Here is a 12987-nt window from a genome sequence, read left to right on the forward strand (position 1 = left end):
GGAGGGGGAGAATACAAAAAATAATATGAACCAGGAATAGACACACAACTGTAATCCCCGCACTCAGGAGACTGGGGAAGGAGGCTCATGATTCCCAGGTTGGCCTTAGATACACTATACGGCCCTCATTCAAACAAACAAAACAGATACAATAAATAGAAGGAACTTTTTGGCTGAGGATGTGGCTCAGGTATCAGACCCTTGCTAAGCACAGGCACAAAGCCTTGGGTTTGGTAACACAAGCCTTAAATCTTAACACTCAGGATGGGGAGGCAGGAGGGTCCGAAGCTCAAGGCCCTCCTCAGCTACATAGAAATGCAAGTCCAGCTTGGGCTGTGTGGGACCCTGTCACAAGGAAGTACCAAACTTTGAGGGAGAAAGTCATTCGAGACGGGGTCACATACAGTGCGGGTTGGAAATGAACCCTGATCATCCTGCTTCTACCTTCCAAGTGTTGGAGTTACAGGTGTATGTCACCATGCCCATTTTTATGCACGGTTGGGGATCAAACCCAGGGTGTCATACGTACTAAGCAAGCACTCTACCAACTGAGCTGTATCCTCAGGCCTGGGAAACTTCTCAAGAAACATAAAATAACCCAGTAGTGTTAGAGGAAGCCGCTTGTTGGTTTCCGGCAGCTCATCCCGGCAAAGTTTCAGCACATCTGTCTCCGGCTGCAGCGGACCCATGGCTTCTCTCTAACTCCTCCTCCTTTCTCCCAGCATTCCGTTTAGTTTTCCTCACCTAGCTCTGTTCCCCTATAGCTCTGCTATAGACCCAAAGCAGTTCCTTTATTAACCAATGATATTCACAGCATACAGAGGAAAATCCCACATCACATGGGGGTCACACACCTTTAATTCCAGCACTCTTGTGGCAGAGGCAAGCAGACCTCTGTAAGTTGAGGTCAGCCTGCTCTACAGAGTGAATTCCAGAGATTTGTAGAGACACCCTATCTCAAAAAACAAAACCACAGCCAGGTGATGGTGGCTCACGCCTTTAATACCAGCATTTGGGAGGCAGAGGCAGATGGCTCTCAGTGAGTTCCAGGCCAACCTGGTCTTTACATAGTGAGACCCTGTCTAAAAATATTTTTTGAAAAAAAATTTGAAAAAGTGGAATTAGAAACTCCACTACCTTCCCTATAGACTCAAAACAAAATCAGGGCCCTTCCCATGTGCTACACGCCCCTGAGCCCTATGCATACAGCTCTTTCCAATTCCCGCTCCTACCAGCCCCCCCATCCTCCCCAGTCACTTCCTGTCAGCTAAACAAGCTCTTTCCTACCTCAGGACCTCTGCATGTGCCTTTATTCATGACACCTCCTTCTCATCTTTCAGGTGTCAACTTGAAACTTTTCCCATCTGGGTAACCCTTCTCAGTAAAATTCCCCCTTCCCTACACCCATTTCTGTCCCAAAATTTATTCATATCATTTTAGTTATTTGCCTTTTAAAGGCTGTCTCCTCCACTGGGTTGTAAACTCTAAGTTAACGCGTACTCTCTAGTGGACTGGAGGGGCGACGCTGGAGAGTGAGCATCTGTATCACACCCTGGGGTGCTCAGGTGGAAAGGACCCTGCAGGTGTGGAGCTAGGCAAGCTGATGCTCCAAAGAGCCTGTCCAGTTTTGCCGCTCAGAAGAGGATGCAATTCCCAACACGTCCACAAGGTGGCAGAGGAGAGGTTAGGACCCCACAACTAAACAGAAAAGCAACAAGGACCCTAGACTTTTCCATTTTGGAAGCAGCCAGGCTCCCAGGGAATCACTGGTCATGGGAAGGAGTGGCACTCCAGTGCCCAAGACTATTTCTCTACTACAAAGTTAATGTACTACTCGAAGTCTTTTTTTTATTTTTTATTTTTTATTTTTCTTCATTTCTGGGGCCAAACCCAAGGCCTTGAGTGTGGAAAGGACGTGCTCCACCTCTGAGCCCCACCTCAGCCCCTCACTTGAAGGCCTTCCCGAGGGTCAGGAGAGGTCAATTATCCATCTGACAACATCACGAACACAAGAAAGTGCCAACCAGGCTTGGAGGAACACACCTGTAATCCCAACACTCATAAGGCTGAGCAGAAGGACTGAGGATTACAGAGCAGCTTGCCTCTCAAGTGCTGGGATTAAAGACATGTACCATCACTGCCGGGTGCACATTATGCTTTTTAATTGGACAGAAGCTACTAGATTTAGAGAAAATGCTTTCAGAATGGATGTCTACTGAACATTTCAGAAATGTCTAGCTAGGTATGAATTCTTTTTTTCTAAGTGATGGGTGAAGTTTATTTGATCAACTAAAACATCAGTGATCCATCCCACCACAAAGAGCAGCATTCCTTGGTGTCACATGGCAGGATAGCAGGATGTATGCTTGTATTTAAAACCGAGTTTGCAGTGAAGCCAAACCCGTGAAGCACGTGGAAGCACAGCCAGAAAGGCCTTGAATGAATTCCACGTTTAGTTCTGTAATTTGGGTTTGGTTGTCGTGCATTCAGGAACCTTTTGCTCTCACCGAATCTTCCACCGCCCAACATATGGCTAACACCACAGCTCCCTCTAGAAGAGCTAAGGTCTGGACCAGCTGACTCTCTTTGAGCAGTGGGATAATAGCAGATGTGATACAAGCAGGGTGTGCACTGTCTTTGTGAAGGTGGTCATTCGAGGCAACTTACCCAGGTCCGTCAATCTGCCCAAACCCACCAAGCCTGCAGTGGATCTAAGTTATTAATAAGGCCTTGCCAGAATGGCCATTCACAAACAAATGAACGCCTCTGTGTAGGGAGGGAGGTCTAATGGCTGCAATTGTGGCCTTTGGACCTTGTCCCCAAACCTGGGATAGTTAGGTGTGGTGTCTGCCTATAATTCCAGCAATTAGGAAGTGGAATTAAGCAGGAGAGTCACAAGCTTGAGGCCAGCTGGGGGTACGCATGCTGTGACCCTCTCTCTCTCTCTCTCTCTCTCTCTCTCTCTCTCTCTCACACACACACACACACACACACACAGGGGTGGGGTATAATTATCATTCTTAGTCTTCACCTCTTACTCTGTGCGAAGCCACTTTAATTTGTTTTTGCATACGCATATACACCCATTCTCAGACCCAGGCCGGAAAGTCGCACACCAAGCCAGGGGTGTCAGTGCAGGCTGTGTTTGTAATCCCATCACTTGGGAGGAGGAACCAGGAAGATCAAGAGGTCGAGGTTATCCTTGGCTACACAGGAAGTTTAGGAAGTTCAAAGTCATCATGGATAACACAACAGAGCCTGTCTATAAAAACAGAATGGGGGAGGGTGGGGCGGAGGGCGGGGAGGGAGGGAACCCAAGTCTGTGAAACAGTTTTCAAAGGACCAAAGATGCTGAGGTTAGTCCCGGGTATCAGGATGCAGACCTTTCCACACTGTTTCTGAGGAGAGACTGTGGCCCCTTTTTAATGTGAGATTGCTTGCCCCACTCACACATGCCTCTCGGCTTCCCTTCCCTTCCCTCAGGGTTTTGCACGAGTTCACCCTTCCCTTCCTGTTTGGAGCTGCAGAACAATGGTGAGATGTTTCGGCCTTGGACAGAGGCCTCCTGAGTGCTTCCACAAATGGACTTTAATTTCTCTTCTGAGTCCAGGGACGCTGGCCTCAATTTGTGTCTGCCCAGCAGGTGAGGAGGATGGCCAAGGTCAGCAACGGTTATGGTGGCCAGAGGCAGCCTACTGTCCAACCTAAACAGGAAGGAGAGGCACGCGGGCAGAGGGGAGGGAATGTACGATGTTGACCGGAGGGGACAACGAGGTGCACTGTGAGGGCTACAGTCCTATTCAGGATCAGCACCCGGCCTGAGACTGGAAGACACAGCATTCACTCAGGGAAAAATAACAGTCTTATGTCAGTCAGGTTGACAAACTTCCACGATCAGGGACCCCCAGCAGCGCTTCTCCAGCTTCTGAGGAGTTCTGATGCAGCAGAGAAAAAGAAAAGAAGAAGATAAAAGCGAATCTGGGTCAGGCATGCTGATAGAGCTGTAATCTCAGCAGTCCAGAAACCAAGACACATCGCGCTGTGGTGGCGTGCGGCCGTTAATCCCAGCACTCGGGAGGCAGAGGCAGGCGGATCTCTGTGAGTTCGAGACCAGCCTGGTCTACAAGAGCTAGTTCCAGGACAGGCTCCAAAGCTACAGAGAAACCCTGTCTCGAAAACAAAACAAAACAAAAAACAAGCTGAGACAGTAGGATTGAGAGTTCAAGGTTAACCTGAGCTTCATAGCAGTAACCTGTCTAAATTAATTAATGAATCAACAAACCTTTAGGGGTAATGAGCAACTGTAAAAAGACAAAAAATGCTTCCAGGTGGTGGTGACGCACATCTTTAATCCCAGCACTTGGGAGGCAGAGGCAGGCGGATCACTGTGAGTTTGAGGCCAGCCTGGTCTGCAAGACCTAGTTCCAGGACAGGCTCCAAAGCTACAGAGAAACCCTGTCTCGAAAAAAAAAAAAAAAAAAAAAAAAAAAAAAAAAAAAAAAAAAAAGTATCTTCTGAGAGATAAGAGCACATTTTTGCTCAAAAGCGAGAGGGACAGGATGCTAAAAGAAAGAAAAAGTTGGCTAAAGAAAAAAAAACCCACAAAAGTTCAAGCAGGGTGTGATAGTCATGCCGTAGTCCCAGCTGTCTCAGCAGCTGAAGCAGGAGGATTGCTTGAGACCAACCTGAGCAACATGGTGAGAAACCCTATCTCAAAAACTGGGAGAGAGGGGGAAAAAAAGAAAGGAAAGAAAATTCAGGAAATTAAAGAAGCGGGCTGGTGAAATGGCTTAGCAGGCAAGAGCCTCGGGCTTGACTTTAGTCTCTAGACCTATATGGGCAGAGAAGAGCCAAGTCCGAGAGCATAGCCCATGACCTATCTGCAGTGACTGCAGCATGCATGTACACACACACCCACACACACACACAAATAATAATAATAATAAACTAAAGGTTTTTTAATACACAAGCAGAAATAAAAAACTTAATTAAAAAGATTTAAGGGAAAACTGAAGTATCTTTAAAACAAATCAAGAATGACAGGGAGGCTTAAGAAAACAAGAAAAAAAATGTTTAAAAGAGGAAGCGTTTGCCCAAATGAGTTGCAAATCGTGCCCACATGAAAAGCTCCACAGGGAAGTTCATAGAGGTTTTATTCATCATTGCCCAAACCTGGCAGCCATCAAGATGCCCTTCCAAAGACAACAGATGAATGATCTGGAGAGAACAAAACAAAGAACAGGGCATTTCAAGAGTAAGTGGAAGAAAGTGGGTTGAAGCCAGGTACCTGGTATGCTGGGTGCCACCATCTGAGCTGTGGCAGTCCCTGCTCCCCACCACCTCACCCTATCACCTGGGTGCGTGCTCCTTACCCAACAGCATCCTCCCTCTGAGAATATATTTTTGCCAGATGTTCAAACTATAGCCCAGCCTGGAAATTTCCTTCAGTGATCAGCTGTCTCCCGAGAACCCGCCCACTCAGGCTGGGATCTTCTCAGGGAATCTGAATCCATGCTCTGTCCCTGAGACACTCAGCTTAAATCCCCCTGGTAACCTTCACATAGAAGGAAATAGGTTTTCTGCCACCCCTGCACCCTTCCCCTGATGCGGTAAGCCAGATCAAGCCAAACTGAAAAAGTATAACAAGTATATTGAGCAAAGCAACTCTCTGGTGGGTTCACTGGTCTCAGGGAATGAGGCCAGAGAAGTAGCACACAGCGGCTAAAGCAGTAACATTTTATAGATTGTAGGCAAGGGGCGATGACATGCCTGCCACAAGAGGGGTTTGTGCCCAAGTGTGGTCAATAACTAAGAGTTTAGGCAGGGACTTGGGCAGCTGGCAACTTCAGGGGAGGAAGCTGCAGCAGCCACCAAGACTATAGCTGAGCTTCTGTTACCTTTCCCTTGTTTGGAGACTGAGTGGGCAGGGTTCACAGAGACAGAGAGAGACAAGGAGAGAGACAGAGAGAGAGAGATGGGGCTTCCCAGAACACACAGGGGCAAGCTGGAAGCTCCAACCAAACATGGGGCTTTACTGATCCTCTGGATAAGGCTAAATTGGGGCAAAATTATCAGATAATATTGACTTACTAGAGGTACTATTTTTGTTTGATTGAGACAGAGTTCAAATTGGCCTTGCTATCGCTATAGAGCCTAGACTGACCTCAGACCTAAAGGAAGCCTCCCTGGTGAGGGAGCAGGGGTGCGCCACTGCACTCAGAATATTAGTCTTTAGGACTTTTTCATAAGCGTTGATCCACCACAGTGATGTCAGAACCTCAGGAAATCACGTGAGACAGGGGGATGTTTGTAACAGCATATGCTAGCAACAACTTCACTAGTTCTAGAAGTAGGATTAACAAAGTGTGGGTGGCATGGAAAATTATATTACAGAATGGAATATTATGCAGCCACTAAACGTGACCGTTTTTATTTTTCTTTTTCGTTTTTTTGTTTTGTTTTGTTTTTTTGTTTTTCAAGACAGGGTTTCTCTGTAGCTTTGGAGCCTGTCCCGGAACTCACAGAGATCCGCCTGCCTCTGCCTCCTGAGTACTGGGATTAAAGGTGTGCGCCACCACCATCCGGCCCTTTTTTCTTTATTATGTGTATATATGTTGCAAGGGGCTGCTTAGTTCCGAAATAATCACACAGAAGCTGTATTATTTAAATCACTGCTTAGCCCATTAGCTCTAGCTTCTTATTAGCTAACTCATATTAATTTAACCAATTTTGACTAATCTGTATATTACCACAAGGTCATGGCCTACCAGCAAAGTTTTAGCATGTCTATCTCCAGCAGTTACATGGCGTCTCTGACTCTGCTCTTCTTCCTCCCAGCATACAGTCTAACTTTTCCTGCCTACCTAAGTTCTGCCTTGCTATAGGTCCAAAGCAGCTTCTATATTCATTAATGGTAATCACAGCACATAGAGGGAACTCCCACATCACCTCCCCTTTTCTGTTTAAATAAAAGGCTTTAACTTTAACATAGTAAAATTACATATAACAAAACAGGTATCAAGTAAGAATTATAGTTACAATATTTATATCTACTTTATCTTTTATCATAACTAAGGAAAACTATAACTATAAATTTTTCAACTCTGTCAAAGATTCCAGAAGGATATTGCCGCGCACCGCGACCCCGTGTCTACTTTCGGTGCGCTTTTACCCAGTTACTGAGCTTCAGGCAAGGGGCTGGAGGTTAAAATACACAAACACACACAGACAGGCAGACAGACAGCGACACGGGTCATCCTTGAATTCCCCAAGAATGCCCCCTTTATTATGTTCAGGAGCAGATTATATAGATATAGCCATGCCCCAGCCAAACCCACCAGAAACCACTCTGCCACCAGGAACTCCTGAAGGTCTCGTGCTCAGAGCAGCTGTAGGCACTCAGATCAGGGGATTACAAGAAATTCAGGATCTGGGGTCTCACTGCTCCCAACATCTCCCCCCTAAATTTTTTATAAAACAGTGTCTGATCTTAAGTATTCGGGGGAATGAGGGGTCAGTATCTCCAGGTAACATTACTTCTGGCACTGCTGTGGCATCTGCCAGGCTAGGCACTAACTGGGCTGAGGCAATCTGCCTTCCACCTCAGCCACCTAGCAAAGCTGTGCTCCAGCTGCCTTCTAGCCCCAGCTGCATTCGTTCCGGGTCCAAACTGGTGCATGAAGTGGAGCAGAACTCAGGGAAGCAGGCTTGCTGCTCTGCAACCACTGAAGGGGCCCACTTAGGGAATTTGGACATTGTCAGTAGGTCTGGCTACTTCCTGTTGAGAGGGGATGCTGCATTCTTAGGGGTATTTACTACAATTTACTGCCATTTTCCAGTAGCTCAGTCGCAGGCCTAGCGTTCTTGCCTCGTTGGTCCTCGAGGCAGGTCCCAGGGTTTGCACGCATTGCAGCCACTCAGCGCTGGCCACCTGGAGCCGCTGCCGCCCTCACTCCACTGCAACATTTCAGGAGGTCTCGGGGATTCAAACCACATGAATATTGAATAAATCCTTAGGCTCTCATCGTCTGTGGAGACAAAAACAGAACCTCTTTTCCAAAGCATCAAATTCTTAAGCCCATATTTTAAAGTCAAGATACCTTTCTTAGCAGTTCCTAGAATCAAATGTCTTTCTCCAGTCCAGAACACAGAAGACAACACAATCAACATACCATACATCTGTACACACTTATCTTTTTAAGCTATATACTTTCTATCTTTTCCCAATACATACGTCCCCTCGGCCTGGGACAACCGTGTTCGTTTACCCCTCTTTCTCGGTTGGACTTCCTGGAACCAAAACCCGAGCAGAGGACGTCAGGATTAACACATATACCCCAATCCACCCTCACCTTCTGAGGACGACCTCTCAGCGTTCCCTAGTTCCCGATATCTCGGCTGGGACCTCCAATTTTTGAAATCTCGGTGGGAACCTCCAATTGCCACGCACTGCGCCCCCGTGTCTGCGTTCAGTGTGCTAGCACCCAGTTCGCGAGATTTGGGCAAGGGGCAGGAGGTTAAAATACACAAACACATACAGACAGAAAGACAGAGATACGGATCATCCTTGAATTCCCCAAGAATGCCCCCTTTATTGTGTTCAGGGGCAGATTATATAGAGATAGCCACACCCCAGCCAAACCCACCAGAAACCACTCTCCTGCCATCAGGAACTCCTGAAGGTCTCGTGCTCAGAGCAGCTGTAGGCACTCAGATCAGGGGATTACAAGAAATTCAAGATCTGGGGTCTCACTGCTCCCAACAGGATATAATATTACCTAAGTAAACAGGAAATGCACTGTAAGCGACTTCCAAAACTCTAGAATTGACAGAGACATCTCGTTGCCTGGACAGTCACCCAAAGTTTTCTGTAACATTAGGGCATCCATCTTCAGCCTATAGGCCCATAGTATCCAGCAGACTTTTTCATGAAGCAGTAAATTTTAAAAACAGGTCTGCTTATATTGGCAGTTTGCCAGTCACTTTTTGAATCCTGTAGAATGTCCCGCAGACTCTTTTATGAAGCAGGAACCCCGAAGGATCATCTCACCTTTTGGCAAGTTTAGTAGTCATTTTTTTTTTTTGTGGATCCTGTATGTCCAGTTTATCTAACAAACTCTATAAGGAGCCTCTTTGATGCCCATCCTTTTCTTGAAGTTTTTGGTGCTGCCAGGAGCAGATGTGTCACACTGTCGTGAGAAACAAATTAAATGTTTTTAAAACATTTAAATTCCATATTCTGAAGGTCTCTGGAAGATTTGAAGAATACCTATCTAACTGAAATATATCTCTTATATCTAGAAAACCTAACTAACATGACTACAATCTTGACTATTATAGATGACAATCTATTAACCTATATTTCTTAATTATATATTGCATCTTTAAATGAACTGCACAAACATAATACCTTAATCAAGAGCAGAAATATACATATAACAAGGTTGACCTTAAATTTGTATCAATAAACCACAATCTATACCAATGCAAATTATTCACTAATGGTAATCACAGCACATAGAGGGGACTCCCACATCATATATATACATAGAAATGTATAAATACAATCTCTGAGTCCATCTAGTGGCACTACTATGCAGGTGTTTTTAGGGCTGACCACTTGACACTGGATAATCAATTAGGAGGCTTATCCCCGGGCATGATAGGGTCTCCCTCTCTCATTAGTCACTGATTGTAGCTTTTCACCTAGGGGTGCAGTCTCGTGAGACACACTGGTATGTCAACTGGTGTTATTGTCCAGGTCTTGTTCAGGCTATAAGTATGACTTTTAAAAATATGTAAAGGACATTTTGTTGCCAAGCGTTGTGATGCACACCTGTAACCTCAGCACTGGGGAGAATGAGGCAGGACCGTCACCATGTTTCAGAGGCTTACTTGAGTTATGTAGTGTGACCCTGACACACACACACACACACACACACACACACACACACACATTATCTTGAAATCTAAATTTGGAACACAGCGATAAAGAATGTGCTTACTACTTGCCCCTGAGTGTGTAGAAAAAGTATGTCACTGTTTCCAAAAAGAACAACCAAAGAGGGTTGGAGGGCATGCCCACTGTGCAGCCCTGGGTTCCATCCCCAACACCAAGTAAACCAGGCTTGATGCTAACTGCCTGTATTTCCAGCACGTGGGAGGTGGAGGCAGGACAGTCAGAAGCTCAAGGTCATCCTCAGCTACATAGTGAGTTCCAGACCATCTTGGGATAAATGAAAGCCTCTTTCAAAAGGATAAAAAAGAAGACAACAGAAGGAAAACAGGTTAAAATATTTAAACACCAGCTGTCCCTGGTAGGACTTTTGAGCAATGCTTTTTTTTTTTCTTCCCTTTACTATTGTGCATTTTCCAAATATTCAACAATGGAAACATGGAGAGAAACCATTTTTTAAACTGTATGTTCTTTCATTGCCTCTTCAAAAATGTAAGGGTTCTGCACCCAGAAGGTTTTAGAGAAAATGGTGACTAAGCACACACCGGCCAGTGGACAGAGCAGCAGGATTTCTGCAGAGACCCTCTCACACTCACTGTGTTACAGATAAGGATGTAGGACCGGGTTGAAACATGAGCCTAGGCGGCAGGAATCCCACATGTGAGGGGCAGGGCTCTCCTCTCAGCACTCCCCAGCCCATCTGATCATCTTCCCATTTAACCAAGAGCATCTTCATCTTCCAATTCCAGACTGCTAGGCATGCCAGACTCAGACTCACAGTGAGATGCTAGGCTAGCTCCCCATCTGATAGCTACTGTACATGCAGACTCCCACCGCCAGGCAAAGTGGTACCTGCCTGTGTTCCCAGCGCTTGAGAGCCAGAGGCAGGAGGACGTGTTTCTCCGCCAGCTTCCCAGTTAGACCTGAAGCTGCTGCCCTTTTAACTGCCGTATGTGACCCTGAAGCCCTGCAGTCAGCGCTCTACTGCTAAGTGGAGTTTTTAACTAATTCTCTTCTATCTACCAATAAAACTCGGAAGTCAGATATCAGGGTGAAAACCTGCTAGCTCAGAGAGGCTGAGAAGCAACCAGATGACCTTTCTTTTGGACCAGAGATCCAGCAAGAGAACATCTCTCCTGCTGTCCCAAACCAAAAAAAGGCAAAACTGTTAAGTCCTTCCCTACCCTTGCTGTGTTTCCTGTGTCTTTATATTCATCTTCCTGTCCTCTGTCTCTCTACGACCAATTCCTGTCAACTGGTTGCTGGCTTCACCTCCTGATCCAAGGTTGATTTTATTAGCACAGTCTCAGGTTTCACAGTGCAATCAAATAGCCCACAATGACTGACACAAATTTGAGGCCAGCCTGGCTTACATAGTGAAACTGTCTCAAAGGAATAAGCATCTCAGACCTCTTTCCCGAGAAAAGGAGAACCAGAGCCTACATTTTAGAACCCCAGGGCAAGATTCCCAAGGGAGCAAAAACAAACTATAGAAACTCTTTCGTGGCTTAGGCTGAAGCTGACCTGGATGGCCAAAGAAATGCTTTTTTTTTTCAAATTTTATTTATTTATGGGGGGCGGGGATCCTCACATGGCACAGAGAATATTTGGAGGTCAAAGGACAACGTCTTAGGGTTTCTCTCGCTGTGAAGAAACACCAGGGCCACAGCAACTCTTATAAAGGAGAGCATTTAATTGTGGTGGCTTGCTTACTGTTTCAGAGGTTTAGCCCCTTTATTGTCTGGTCGGGAAGCAAAGCAGCATGCAGGTAGACCTGGTGCTAGGGAAGGAGCTGAGAGTTCTTACACCTTGACTACAGACAACAGGAGGTGGTCGATCTCACTGGGTGTGGCTTGAACACAGGAGACCTCAAAGCCCACCCCCCATAGTGACACACTTCCTCCAACAAGGCCACACTTCCTAATAGTGCCACTCCCTTTGGGGGGGGCATGTTTTTTTCCAAATTACCACAGACAACTTGCAGAAGTCACTTCTCTTCTTGGGTCCCAAGAATCAAACTGAGGTTGTCAGGGGTAGGCCTCTACCTGCTGAACCGTTCCACTGGCTCACAGATGGCCAGAGTAAAACAAAATGATTTGGGATGTGGTAAGCTGTTATGGATGGGGTTGGCCTTGCCTATGTAGTTCAGTCTGGCCCTGAACTCACAGAGATCCATCCTCCTCTGCAGGCCACCATACCCAGCTTGTGTGTGTGTGTGTGTGTGTGTGTGTGTGTGTGTGTGTGTCCCATGCATGCAGGATCCAGAGGGGGCCAGAAGAGGGCGTCTGATTCCCCTGAGCTGGAGTTGTAATGCTACCAGAGAACAAAATTCAGTTCCTCTGGAAAAACTCTTAACCTCTGAACCATCTCTCTAGCCCTTAATAATTCTTTTTTATTCTCCCTTTTCTTATTTTTCCTTCCATCCTTCCTCCCTCCCTCCCTCCGTCCCTCCCTCCCTCCCTCCCTCCCTTCCTTCCTTCCTTTTTTTTCCTTGAGACAGGGTTTCTCTGTCTAGCCCTGGCCATCCTGGAATTCATCTGTAGACCAGACTGGCCTCGAACTCAGGCATCTGTCTGCCTCTGCCTCTCCACTGCTGGAATTAAAGGCATGCACCACCACCACCCAGCCCCCTTAATAATTCTTGCTAGACGGGTTTCTACAGGCCCGATGCCCTCTGAGCGTTGGGACTTCCCACCTAGTAATTGTCACCTAGCAATCATTCAGTATGTGTGTAATAATACCAGTAAGTAGTCTAGGGTAGTTCAGTGTAGTGTTGTCTAGCATGTGATACTGCTGAGTTCAATCCCCAGCAGCAATATATAAATAAGTAAATACAGAGAGAGAGTAAGAGCACTTGTGACTTTTGACAATCTTTTACTTGTGCCATTCAGAACATTACACTTTCAAAAGAGACAGTTTTCTCCACTCCAACATCCATAACCATGTCAATTCCACCTCCATCGGCGAGGAAGTGGGTGAGGCTGAAGGTCAAATACTGTAAATTGTTTATGGCAGAACTTCCTGTGGTTTCA

Source organism: Arvicola amphibius, chromosome 4 (genome assembly GCF_903992535.2).
Source record: "Arvicola amphibius chromosome 4, mArvAmp1.2, whole genome shotgun sequence".
NCBI lineage: Eukaryota > Metazoa > Chordata > Mammalia > Rodentia > Cricetidae > Arvicola > Arvicola amphibius.